Source organism: Anser anser, assembly GCF_964211835.1.
Source record: "Anser anser genome assembly, chromosome: 1".
In the NCBI taxonomy this organism is placed as follows: domain Eukaryota; kingdom Metazoa; phylum Chordata; class Aves; order Anseriformes; family Anatidae; genus Anser; species Anser anser.
Window position 1 is genome coordinate 94,860,958 of NC_139720.1, and position 14,381 is coordinate 94,875,338.

At 38.5% G+C, this 14,381-nt stretch overlaps 2 protein-coding genes across 3 annotated transcripts in view; one reads left to right on the plus strand and one right to left on the minus strand.

The window, feature by feature from the left end:
• The window catches only part of CMSS1 (cms1 ribosomal small subunit homolog), a 239,393-nt gene that overhangs the window by 107,901 nt on the left and 117,111 nt on the right, over positions 1 to 14,381 (plus strand). The window lies entirely within an intron of this gene.
• FILIP1L (filamin A interacting protein 1 like) overlaps positions 1 to 14,381 on the minus strand; it is a 205,311-nt gene that overhangs the window by 106,147 nt on the left and 84,783 nt on the right. The window contains exon 3 of the mRNA XM_083820329.1: positions 3,047 to 3,132. The gene's annotated coding sequence lies outside the window, so the exon portion shown is untranslated. The remainder of the gene's footprint in view (positions 1 to 3,046; positions 3,133 to 14,381) is intronic.

Sequence of the window (14,381 nt, forward strand, 5' to 3'; positions counted from 1 at the left end):
ATTAAGTATAGTATCCTGATATACACTGCACGCATCTGGTGGTTTTGTTCATTGCTTTGGAGAAAGAAACCCAAAATTCTTTTATCTGAGCTCTGTGACACCAAGCTGGACTTTCAGGCCTTTCCCATTGGATGTCCATAACTGTAGAGTAACTACAGAATCATAGGATTTTTTAAAAGAACTACTTTTTGGTAAGAAAAGGAGGAAGGGGACCAGGAGGAGTTCTTCTACTGGAGGTGTTGATGCCAGTTTGGCATTAACAATTTCTTTAGTTTAGAGTGGCATAACATTTATTGCAGCACATCATAGCACAGTGTTAAGAGGCTGTCATTTGATTCTTGAGCCAGGTGAGGTGGTTGGAAATTGCTTTCTTTCACCTTTGTATTTTGCTTGGTTTTACTGTAGGCAAAATCAAGTTAATTTCTTCTGTGTTGGCTCACTTCTTATGTCAGCCTTTACCCTGAGTTATTGTATGCAATAAGGCACAGAGTGGCAGCTGCTTTTTGAAAAGCTGCCATTTGGAAAGGAGCACAGAGGGCTGCCCCACAGACCTGCACGCACATGTATTATGCATTGCGTGAGTATACGCCCTAGCTCAGGTGGGGACAGAAGCAGCCAAAGGCATACTGAGTGTTTTTGCAAGACAGGATCAGTTTTGTGATTTTTTTTTCCTTCTTCTTTTTTTAATTATTTTTATTTTTCCCCGAAGGTGAATTTGTAAATGCTTTGTTAGCTCTAGTGTGCACTCTGAAGTGATACAGTATGATAACACATGAGCTGAGATGCTTGCTGCCAAAACACTCCAAAGTATGACTGGTGCATAGCCTAAGGAGGAACACTGCTCTGTTAAAACTCTGCCAACCCTAATCTTATAACCAAATCATGGTTTAGATTGCAAAAGCTTTACAGTATCCTTGAAACAAGTTGTATACTAGGCATACTGTAAAAAAAAACAGGGAGGATGCACGCAGCATGGATGAGTGCATCCTGATGAAGGGAAGTAAGAAGGTGTGGAAATCATGGTATCTGAACATCTGTGCAGCATGATTGTGCTCTTTGTTTCTCATCAGTTTCATAACTGAGGCTTTTTAAAGCATTGTCCACACTCCAAGGTGCTGTTCTCTTGCAGCCTCTTCTGGTGCCTGAGGTGGAGAGATTCAGGTGTGGTGCTTCTCCTGCTCCCCTCCACATCTAGCACCCTCTCAGCACTTCCAGCACCACCGTGCATCAAAAAGCAACGAAGAAACTTTCCCAGGCCCTGGTTTGATGTTTCAGCATGCTTTGTGTGGTCCTGAAGCTTCTCAAATGGGAAACGGTGACCATGCAGTTCAGTGCACTAAGGTGGTGGGAATTTACCCTGAGAGTGAAACTTTTTGCTCAATTCAAGAGGTTTTAACACGCTAACTTTTACACAAGTATAGCTTGTATTCCAGATTGCATAAGTTTGCATCACAGGAGCTTTGTCTCTCCTCCCACAGCCAGTATAACTCTGGCTCTTTCAGTGGAAATACAGGCATGCTTGATGCAGATCAAACTCTTGCTACTGAAAGACTCATTCATGCACAAGGCTCATGTTAGTGATTGTGGGACCACAGCTTCATGAGTGAATTAAAATGCTTCCTGATGGTCCTCCTGACCTGAGACGACCCATTTTAAAATATCAGGAAGCTTTGTGAGGGTTTTGCCTGTGGAAATTTGTTGAGGCACATTGTAGCTAAGCTCTGCGCAAATTCAGATTACACTTTCCCACTTAGACAAGTTTAGTTCAGCTTTATTGGTCCTGCAGAGCAACTGTACAGTTTTATTTGCTGAGAGCCAGCCAAGTGGGTCTCTGAGGGAGAATGCTGATAAACCTTACTATTTTAAGCCTGTCTGTCTCTCTGTGCTGTTTTCCATGCCATGTCTGTCTGTCTGCTGCATAGATGATACCATCTTACCTCTTCAGATGGGTTTGGGCATGGCCACTGCAAAGGTGCTATCACTTCATTTTACATCATGTTCTTTCCCATTTTTCTCACCCGAAAGGCTCAGTCGTTTATTTCCCTCAGTTAAGCACTTGGAGATTGCTCAGTGGAAGGCATTGTATGCACCCTGAAAAGTCGTTGTTCCTGCGGTGTTCCTGTAAGACTGTGATGTCTGTTTTGGTGAGGCAGTGAAGGAGTTAAAGGCTATGGAGTTTCAAAGAAATGCCCAACAGCTGCTGTAAAGTATCCCTACAATCCTAGCTGACTTCATTCTTGTCAGACAACAGTGATAATATCCAAAAACGGGTGCAAGACAGGAAGTGTTTCAGGAAGGTATGTTTCATGCAAAGCCATCAGAAATGTCCTCTCTCAAAGGGCCACTTACCGTAAGATCCATATTAATTCAAATAGCATGGTGAAATTCCAGAATGTGTTTACAGAAACATTATTTCTGTCCAAAAAAAATTGCTTGTTGTTCTAGTGTACAAATGGCAAAAGCAGATGAGTTAACCACTCTAGATATTTAATGTAATGACGTTACTGCCTGGATGAACCCACTTTTTTAAACATTAAGAGGATTCAGTTACTTTTAATATTTTTGCTTACAGTTTTGAGGGTGGCTTTGGCTTGAGAAAGGGGCCAGGAGAAATATAAATCAATTTATAATACGTTTTCACATTTACTTTAGATTCAGTGGCTGAATTGGTATCTAACAAACTTTTAATTCACTTAAAAGGAGTTACCTAGTAAGCAGAACAAAATTCTCAGATTTTTTTTTCCATTGCATTGCAAGGAAAATGCTTATCTTCTAAACGTTTAGCATTTAAAAGAAATTGGATAAATAGAACGGCACTCACTGTGTGTAGGAGTTGAGAAACTAGAAATGGTTTGTTTTCGAGAAGGTTTAACATTTCCGACAAATAGTCTACCCAATTACCTGTAAAAGTGTCCTATGTGTACAGGTTCCCATTATTTTCATCTCATTTAAAAATTCACATATGAGAAATGAAACTATTTTTTAACCATCAGTAGCACCCACTTAAAAACATGCCAAAGAAACAAAAAAAAGAAAAAAATCCTACCAGTTCAGAGCTCTATGCTGATAGTTAGGGATATTTCCCTAAAATTCCTTAGTTGTGTCCAGTATAGTCTCTCTTGTGGTATGAATCTGCAATGAAATATAAAAGTCCATTATAAATTTTTTAACAAGCATAAGTAAATAGACTAGATCCGGTAAGGATACGGACAAAGTTATGGACTGACAATATGCTCTTCTAATTTACTGTTTGGAAGACTAGCACATGTCTGTAATAATATTAAAACAAAGCACCGCTATTTTTATCATAGAATCATTTCGGTTGGAAAAGACCTGAGATCATCTGGTCCAACCTTTAAACTCTGATTTTGCTTCATTTAAAGATTTCTTTCTTCTGTACTTTATTCTGTATTCTCCTATAGTTTCAAAAATATTCCTTTACTGTTGCAGGTAAAGAACAATTTTTCTATGTAAAGTTCTAGCAGCCAGAATTTCACATTTGGGGGTTCACTGGTTCATGGAGCTAGGTCACTGCTCTTGAAGGCACCCTTTGAAAAGTGTAGCCCACAGCCAGATAGATATGGGATTGGAAAGAATGCCACAGTATTAATGTTGAATTATATGCTAGTAACTGTTTGTCCTTGTCATGGAGATGTGACTGTGTAACTCAGGCAAGGTACAAGAGGAGATGAAGGCAGGCCCCTGAGAAGAAGACCTGAGTGAAATTGAATTTGGCCATCTCAGATGCTGAGGAATAGAATGAATATAAACTTCATTTTTATATGGTGATCCAAGGACATAACAGAAGAGAAAAGAAAGGAAAATGGGATTACTTGGATACAGGAAGGCATTTTTTGTTATTTACTGGTAGCAACTCAATATAAGGACAAAGCAGTTTCAAAATGGATTGTTTTATATTTGCCCACTGTTTCTGGAAGTTATTGCCAAGAGTAAAAACCACATGATATATTTCTACTATTAAACCATCTATTACTGATAGATAATAACAGAGCAGAAGGAGAAGGCACCAGTTAGTCTGCATTAGCTCATGTATTCTGGATAACTCTTTCTTGAACTCTTAGATTTCTCAAATTCTACAAGGCTATGTTGATTTCTTTCTGCTTTCTGATGTGATGAACTGTCTCCTCTCCCATGTTGTTGTCAGATCATCTCCAGTGCTATCATGGTGTTCTTCCTCATGCTCTTTTGGGTAATATGCCATTTCATCCCTTTTCTATTAGCTATTGCAATAAGATAACAAATACCATGACAGTTGTAATAATAACAGCTCTTAACAAAGAAGTATTTTAGAATTTTTAAAATTATAAATGCCCTGTTTTCGTATTTAAATTTTTTATATTTTTGCTTTGTAACATTACAAATGCTAGATTTTGCATCTGCAGTGGCATTTATCATTTAAGTTTGTAACTTGAAGCATGAAATTTAGGCTTTAAATTCCGAAATGGCTAACTTCCTGTAATTACTGAACAGTCATCAATGAAGTCGCACAAGAGAGATTAAAAAAAAAAGTCAATGCAGAACCCTGTTTTACTAGCTGTTGGTTAAAATAAATCTATTAGGAAAGCTTCTGTGAAGTGCTGTATGAATATGCACCTTGCAAAGCCATCCAGCAAAGTAGTATGTGGGAAAGGATGTCAGTCTGTCAGCTTATCTTCTCGACTTTTCAAAATGATTAATCACAAAACATTTAATTAACTTGTTTACGTTTAACAACAAAGTTAATTGTGTTATTTTAGGGGCTTTGTTGGTTGGTTTGTTTTTCTTTGAAATCTATTGGGTTAGTTTTGACTAAGAACAAGATGTATATAAAGAAATGCTATGCTTCTGCTTTAAAGAAGAGTTAAGAAAGAAATCTTTCTGCTTGTCATCATAGCACCATTAGATATTTTATGGTACATTTTTGTCTTTAGCCAGAGCAAGTGGTTTAAGACAGTACTAGATGTGAACTAAGGCACTTGCTAAGAGCAATGACTTGTCCAATATGCTTTAATCCCCAAGGAAATGATTGCAGCATCTCAGGGATTTCTTGCTAGAATTCTGCCCTCCAAGCAGGAAGAAAGGATACTTTTTACATAGCTTTCACAGATGCTTAGGTTATACAATGATAATATAATACCTCTTGACACATTGTCATGAAGTTTTATTTAAGAACCAAATAGCTCTTTACTATTTTGAGTCACTCTTTGAGTACTGGTTTGCAACAAGTCTAATTTTTGGCTTCCTGGTGCTTTTCTGACATCTGCAGAGAGGTCTGTTCCATGTCCCAACCCTGTCCAAGATGTGGTGAGTTTTTCTGCTCAGTTCATAATTCTCACCAGGTCCCTGACTGTCCCTTTTTGATCTCAGTGTATTTTGGTTTTTTTCCTTCATCTTTAGGCATTCAGCTGAAACACTTCTATAGGCATTTGTCTCCTTATCAAATAGACAGAGTGTTTGACACCTGACCTTGTCATCTGAAAAAAACAACTAACTCGTGGCTGTCTCCTTCAAGACTCCTTGGTGCACAAGGAACATATAAAAAGACTTCTTAGAAAGCTCTGCCTGAAAATCTGTGAATTCATTATTGAAAAGAGTAGGACTTTTTAATTGATTTTTTTTTAGTCATTGGAACAAGGTTTTTATTCAGTTCATGTTTCAGCTTTTGTATTGCTGAGATAATTAAGGCAGGTAATTGAGAGAAGGCCTGGCATAGATGGGTTGGAGGCATCGATTTAATAAATAAAGTTGCGTGTGAATGTGGAAATTCTCAAAATGGTCAAAATCTCAACACTCTCCTGTCTACTGCACACTTGGAATGTCACCTACATATACATTAGTAAAATGCTGAAATACTGAAGTATATAGAGTATATGAAAGTCCTGCTTCCTAGTAGTAGCAAAGGTAGGGTGGTGTTTTGAAGGAGCAAGGCTGTATTTAAGAAGCTCAGAAGTGCCAACCCTTGAATGAATGGGATAAAATACCTAAGTTGTTCCAGCTTTGTCACCTCTCTCCGTGTTTGTAGACTGCGTGTGTGCTCTTTTAGTAATGGTAGTTTTCATACAAGCTTCTGTTGACCAGTATGTTCTTACCTAAATTTTATAATTGCTAAGAAGACCATTTGAACTATGCCGGTAGCACTTTGGTAGGAGCTGGTGTTTGTGCTCTGCTCCAACTCACTGCCTTCACTCAGAGGGTGCAGCCTGATGCTTCTGAGCCTTTTCTGCTAAAAGAGGATAGCAATGCTGGCCTGCTTTGATAGTGCACCTTTCTGATCTAGGAGAGCAGATGGATCCTTCTATTTGTTGGTCTCTTGAATGCAAACTGCTTGAAAACCTCTAATTTCTGAAGGAAATTTAAGGCAATCCTGCTGGGATTTGATTCTGCATTTGAGTCATTTCAGGCCTGTTAGTTGACCCATTAAAAAACCCTTGTCACAACACTGCTATTGCCTTTTGTTATAGTCATTACATTCCCCTGGAGTCTCTGTAGCCATTGTCTGTTTTGTTTCTTTGTTTTTGTTTTTCCTCACTAGGGATAGATTTTTAAGTTGGCAGAAGGTATCAAAATTAATTCCCACCACCAGAAAACACTGTGTGCACGGGGCATGCAATCACTAAGTAAGCCCTACTGTATGCTCCATTTGGGAAAGTGCAGCCTCCTGGATGTGGCATTTGTAATACTCCCATGCTGAGTCTGGTAGGTAGTGCATGTCCAGCGTAAATGGGTTGCACTTTTTCCTCCTCCTTGCCCTTCTAGAGCCTGAGCTGGCAAAATGCACATGTATGCCCATAAGTGCACATCATGTAAGCAAGCAAATGTTACTTCCAAGTTGCAAGTAAAATTTTAAGACTGTGTTTTGTTGAGATGTGAATGTGGAAGGAAGCAGTGCCATGGAGAAAGGAACAGGGAAAGGCCTATAAGGACCGGGTGTGGGACACACAAGAGGGTGGAAAGCTCATTTTACCCTTTTGTATGTGCTTAGAGACACATGCGGTCTCACTATCTGGGACAGATAAATTACACATTTGAGGGAATTTGTGGGAGCTCTGGCTTTCTGCACAGTGTATGGGTCATTTGGAACAGACTGATGACTTCCTTGAAGGGGACAAAGGTCAGTTTAAAATTCTTAGCTGTACTATGTAATGCAAATTATTGGCAGGTTTGGAAGATAGTGTTGAAGACTTTATTAGGAAGAACTTTGTTGTTGTTGTTGAAGATAAGGCTTTGGATGTAGGGTGGGAAGAGGACTATTTGCTAGATGTGGCTGAAATAGGTTTATTTTGAAAGACACCATTAGATTAGGCTTAACAAATTGTGATCCTGTTTTATATTCTGCAGGGCACCTGAAAATCAAATCTGTGGTTTATCAGAGGGCAGTTTTTCCCCAGAGTACTTATATACACTATAGAAGTACTGATACACAATAGAATACTCATTAAGCTGTTGGCATTGTATCTCTAAATCTTTTCTTTCCTTTCAGATTTAATTTAAAAAGAATGAAACAGACACCCCTCACCCCCCAGTCTTGTGAAACTGTCATTAATGCCTTTGCTGAATGATGCACAAACATGACGCTTACCAACCTAGAGTTTCTGGCACACCCTATTTATCTACGTAGGGACTCTTCAGAGAGATTTTTCAGTTTGTTGTCCACAAAGTCTTTAGCTGACCTTCAAAAACTGATGAGAAAGGGAATAGTTATAAATGAGGTGACTGCCTATTTCAGATTTGAGATTACTAGCGACTTTCTGCATGTGACATTGAACAGCTATCAGGGACAAAACAGCGGCTTGGTTTTCTCAACTTAATATTGACTTTAAATCAAGCAGCTGGGAAAGAGTCATGCCCATTTATGTACGTTGAGAAAACCTTCAAAACATCTTGATTTCAGTTTTAATGAGAGATTGAGTCCTGCAGTCTTGGTGCAACAGAGAAGCTTACCAAATCAGTGTTAGGATGTTGTATTTTCCTTGCTGTTATCTCATATTCCACTAACATTTTGATATATTGTCTTAATATTTGAGCTATAAAGTTAGTAGTATTTTATGTATTACTTTTAATATCGAGAAAGGGATGCCATGAATAATCAGCAAGAGCAAAAGTACTTTTCAGAACTGAGGTGACACGTGTAGGTATCAGTAGCTACCATGCAGCCACTGTAGTGAGTCAAAGACTAAGGAGAAAAGGAGGAGATAAAATAGTTAATTTACTGATTGTATTTCTCTTTGCAGACCTTTGTTTTGTGATGAAGAGTAGACCTGCAACCCTGTGGTTTGAAGTAATGAAGCTAAAATCAAATTAGCAACTCACAGGTGTGATGCTGAGTTAAAAATGAGAGGAAGGTGAGAGAGGAGGGAGCGTTCTTTGGGAAAAAAATGTTAAGAAAATAGGCAGCCTACTTAGGAAGACTTAGAAGCAGATGAAGTCATGAGAACCTGAACAAAACCCCATAAGCACTGGGCTTTCCAGTTGCTTAGATGGGCTTCATCAAACATGTTTGTTGTGGATGCTCTCGAGAAGCCTATGGATAATTTCATTCTACTTTTAAAGTAACCTGTAGAGTTTTTCATTTGCTTCAGAGTGAATGGAAATAATCTGCAGTTCCTTCCTTCAAATGACCATTACCTTTTTGAGATGTTTAAGTTGAAATAGCCATGTACAGTATTTAAAACAATAGTCACGTTTATTAAAGTAGCTGCTATCAATCCAGAGTGAGTAATAATTTAAAAAAGAACATCTGGAACTTTTCCTTTTTTTCTTGCCCCCGTGTTTCCCTGTCTTTCTTGTTTTAGCGGAGTAACCATAATACCTGACCGGGACATGAATCTTTCCTAGCAGTACACTTTGTACTCACTGTAAATTGATTCATAACTGTATGCTTAAAGGATGTTCAAAAACATTTAGACTAATGTGGAAATTATGTAACTGTGATGAAAACTTCAAAAGAAAGCTTGTGTTTTTTTTTCTTTTTCTTTACCTTGTTTGGGAGCATGTTCAGGCTGGTTCTCTATTTGTGTGCTCTTGCATGTTGTTCCTATTTGTACTCTCAATAACTGGTTCATCAGGAACTTTTAACCAAGTACGCAATCTTGCTGTGGGAAGATAACATTTTTGTTTTGGGATTTTCTTTTTCCTAATTTTCTTGCTCTTCTAGGGTGTGGTTAGAGCTAAAATGAAATTTGGGTTGGTCTTTCCTTTTTTGACCCACCAATGTGTTTGTTCTGTTAACATTGCTCTGCTCCCCGTAAATCAGACATTCTTCTCGGCTTGCATCAGGTTGCTAATGACATGATTAATGCAGGAAGGGTAGAGGGGGATGACGTAGTGGCTCAAGCAAAGTTTACCTGAGAATTATCTCTAGCTCTCTACTGTTTAGTGTCTGTGTGAGTCATGGCCTGAAGCCCTGCCATTCCCTGTTCTTCAGCTGGGCAAGATCACACTTACCTCATTCTATGTATGCATTTCTCCCTTTTCTGCCAGATCTGATTAGAAGCATTTTTGTTTTAAACTCTAGGTTTATGAAACATTAAATGCACTTTTTACAGATAGCTGACCATAATGCTAAATGAAAAGCACCATTAGATATCTGTGGTCCAGGCAGCTTTAGAAACTTTCTCTGTCCCTAGATGAATTCTGATTTTATCAGTGCTAAGTCTTTTTTCACATTCATGGATTTAGCAGTCATAGTGTTATGGCATTAGTAAGCTCTGCAGCAGGAACGTGAGTTAGTTACTGTCAATAAAGCATCCTGTGTCTTCTTGTGTATATGCACATATGTAAACTTAAAAATACAGATGTCAAGTTTGTGCTGCTGCCTCCAGCTTTGGAAACTTCCTCTAACTTCAGGTACAACTGTTCTGGTCACATTCGTTCCAGCCCTCGATTCCTTAACAGAGTAGTAGGGAAACTGATCTTACTGATCAAGGAAACATGGGCATGTTTTCTGATATACTTCCAAGTCTTTGAAATTCCCTTATTGTAGGATAGGCAACTGGAAGAATCACACCTCTTTTGTATGTGAAGTTCAGTATTTCTACTAATGTGCATGATTTCTTCAACTGTGTTCCTTATAGAGTGTCTGCATTAGTCTTCCACTGATTTGGTGGAGAGTGTGCTGTCACATGCTCCTAAGTCTCTCTTAGGATCAGAATGAAGACAATGTACAATTTGCAAGAAATGCTGATCATTTTTCAAAATTTCTCTTTTTTTTCTCTGTAAAACTGTGATGAAGTCTTTGGCATCCTTCAGGACTTCAGCTTTGCTCAACTAAAACTGTCTGCTTTTCTTTGTACGCACTGCTCAGTCTGAATTATCCTGTGCAAGAAGTGCTTAACAGTAGAAGAGTATGCTGAAAACAGGCTATCCTTTTCCAGCCAGCGCGTATCTCTCAACCTGCCAAAGCCTATATCAGGAACATGATGTGTGGGAAAAAGTTTTAAAATGATAGACAGAAAAATGTCTTGTGGGAAACCTAAAATGTCATGAGACTCAGTCCGTTAATAAAGAATGTTTTTACAAGCAGAGCATCATCCCCCTTACTTTTGATATTTTCAAAAATGAAAGCCCGAGAGCATAACATTTGTGTAGAATGTAAACAACCTTGGTACTTAGATAAGTGACATTTCTTGGAAATAACATTCACTTGAGGGATGAAAAATGGTGAAAGTGAACAATTAGCAAAAAAAAAAAAAAAAGTTATTTCTATAAGGCATAGCTCTCAACTATTTCTAAGAAAGGCTGTATTGATGCCTGAGATAAAATTTTATATGTCCTTACTGATACGTTTCACAAACATCTCGTAAAGGAAAAGAAACTCATCTAATAATCTGGTTGCAGAAGGTGCACCAGATGAGTAAATTCTTAACATAAACATTTTACAACTAAAAGTAAAAAAAAAAAAATCTCAGTTCTCTAAAGTAACATGCAGCACACTTTGTGTACATTGTAGTACATGCTAATGGAATTGATTTCGTAGATGTCTGAATGGAGATGGCAAACGTTCATGCTGAGCTTAAAGTTGTCTGCACTTTGTTTTGCTGATTTTAAAAGAACTGTTTACATGTAAAAGTAGTACAGATTTTATTCAATGAGTCAGTGTTGAAGGAAAAATCAAGCATATTGTTTGACACGTGCCTTTACGTAAGCTGTGTATCTAGAATCTGTATTTCAGCCTGAGCAGTGAAATGGTATGTCTGGGTTTTGTTTTCTTGCTAGATAGCCAGTGCCTTGGCTGTAGAACTGTTTGGTATCTTTTCATCTAAACCCCTCTTCTTTTTGCTCTTTAAAACAGAAAAGGAACAAATGAGGTTTAGAAGTTTGTTTTTCAAAATCGAAATATGCTGAATGAAGCAGAAGTGTTGGGGGCAGCGGGGACACGAAACAACTGTCCTTAAACAACTTATGTAAAACGCTTACCCTCACTCCTCCTGCAAGTTTACAAGGCAGAACATTGCTTGCCCTGCAGTTAATGTAGAGCTTTTCACTCCTTGAAGTTGCAGCCCAGCTGCAGGGAGAGATGTCTGTCCTGCTGCTGGGCTGCGTCCAGCCCTAGGTCAATGGAAGTTCTGTTTGCGGAAGGGCCCAAAAAGCAGGAAGCAGATGTGAGCACCAGGGCCCTGGCTCAGGTAGCCTAGTAACAAGTGTCCCAAGCCAAAATAACTAAGTCAGTTGAAAGGCCAGGACCTACAGTTCATTGTCTTATTTATTGGATTACCTAAATCAAGATTTACGTAAGGATTTATGTGACTTCGCACATGCTTTTCTTTGTTCGGTGTTTTTTAGTGTCCTGTCCAAATGCAGGCAGCTTGCCTGATAACAGTGCTCATCACCATCGTAGCATATTTTTCCAAATTGCCTGAGGTTTATTTCTGTGTGCAACTAGGTAGCTTTCTTCAAATGTTTTGTGTTGTCTTTTTGGTACGTCAGTAATTTTTATCTTAAATTTTGCCAGAGATCAATATGTATAAATCGGCCAAGATTAGAGTCCTACGTATTCAGAAAAAGTGCTGTGAAATTTCCAAAGCAGTGAGGATTTAGTATTTTATTTTTCTTCTGTGTCGGTTTCTTCCTGTGACCTTTTCTGATGTGTAAGTTACCTTGGTTCAAACATTGGAACAGGCTCCCCAGGGAAGTGTGAGAGTCCCTGTCCCTGGAGGTATTTAAGAAACGTGTGGACATGGCACTAAGGGACATGATTTAGTAATGGGACACTGTAGGTCAGGTTGATGGTTGTTCTTGATGATCCTGAAGTTCTTTTCCAACCTTGATAGTTCTGTGAGTCATAAATGGGGCCACAGGACACCTACAGAAAGCTTCTTAAACTGGATGTTGGCACCTTGTCTTTGAGGGGTAATTCATAAAAGCGCTTCTTTGAATCTGCGTACAGATTTTGCGCATTCTTGGTATGCATTCATCATTTGAGAAATCTCTCATCACAACATACCAAGAGCATATGTGGTGTCTCAGGACTAAAAAAGAACAAGGAATAGAACAAGAGAACTGACGAAAATGATGATCTCAGGGGGGAGGCATGATGCTCAGCGGGTGCGCCATGTAGGCCTCATGTGCCACACAGACATGGTTTGTGCTGATAACTCGGTGGAAGAGTAGTGCAGAGGTCTGTACACTGAGGCTTTCCTTTGGTTCCATCTTGGTTTTGAGGAGGGCCTAGGCATGGCCTCTGCCTTTGGATTTCTCAAAATTTTTGAAATTCTGAATTTCAGGTCCAGGTCTTTCCCAGAACCTCAGCCTTTGTTGCAGGTTTGCTGGTGGGCCTTCTGTACATTAAAACACCTCTTTGCGGGTTGCTGCTGGATATTTGAGCTTTCTTGGTTATTACTCAGTTCCCTCAGAGCCTTTGGTGAACTCAAATAGGAGATAGCTAGCTGCAGAGTAATGTAAAGGATTTCTAAATGTATTGTTGCTCTTTGGTTTAACAATGTGAGAAAAGCACATCATTTAAACACCTGTGATCTTCCTGACTGAAGATCTTTCACTCTTCCTCTAAGTTTCTTCCTGGGAAATGGCGGAGGTTTCTTGTTTTTAGATACGCCTGACTTTCCCTCATCTCTCAGGATAGCTGCTGCTGCCATTTTTCCATTTAGAAGGTGTTTCCAGAGATAATCTCGTAGGCTTCCTGAGTGTAACTCTGACATTCTTAATTTGTACGTGTTATTTTCTGCCATTTGTCTTGCTTTGGAAATTTCCATTTCCCAAATCCCTTTAGGAGAGAGAGGAAAAACTCACTTTGTGAGGGTGATGTGGCAGAGGGGGGTGTATTTGTGTTTCAGAACTCCATAACAAATATTTTCCATTTCCTACTTTACCATAATCTCCTTGTAGGTAAATATTGGGATTTGCTGACTATGTGTCTATTTTAGCATCTTATATAGATTTTTCCTCTTGCAGTTATCCTCATAAATGTGTGTGAAAGATGACATGAAGTCACAAATCTTAACACTACTGACAGTGTTAACATGCTTCAGACAACAGGGAAGTACTTTTTCTTATTTAAATAACACCTTGTAAAATCTGATAAAAAGATTCAGTAATGGGACTGGTACTTCTCTTATTAACTTGTTCTTTGAGGGAAGAAATGCTTTTATCTATCTGTCTATATGCCAGTCATCCCTAGTGACTTCTGGACCAGTTAAGAAATAGAGATTTTGATGATAATAAGTGTTAATGAATTTCATGGCAATGGCTTTCTAGGTAGAAGAGAGACATCTTAGTGCTCCACGGTACAGAAATCTGCATCGTGAACTTGTGAGCCTGCTGAGCTTTTTTGAGTCCCCATAGGACACAAGTTCGCAGGAAACCAAACCATGTTAGTTCCACTGCTCACAGAGCTGCTCACTGTATTGTGCCTTGTTTGTTTTTTTTTTGTTTTGTTGGTTTTTTTTTAATCAAATTATGGTTGCCTTTGCTAAAATTTTGTTGTGTTGCTAGCTTTTCTGTGTACGTTATTGTTGCCAAATACTAGAGGGACCAGTGTAATAAACAAGAACAAATAAGGACAGTGTCTGAAATGCTGTTACTTGCAGATAGTTGACTTAATAACATCTGAAATAAAAATTGTTTCTGTTTTTAGTATTTATTTTAGTCACAGCTTTCTTATACCCCTATGAACTTTTCTCCCACTGGATTATCAGTAAATACAGGAAGACTACTGCTTACTTGCAACTATTTAAGAACCACAGGCAATAAAAGAAAGCAAAAATGAATACTCCAGGTTTGAGAATGAGTTTCTATGTAGTAAGTAATGATTACAAACCCTAAAAATGAGAGCTGCTTTCAATTTTGCTTCTGTTTCTCATGAAAAAAAAAATTGAAATTGTCTTGTTCTGATAGGGAAAAAAAAAATCAAGTTTCTGATTTTTCAT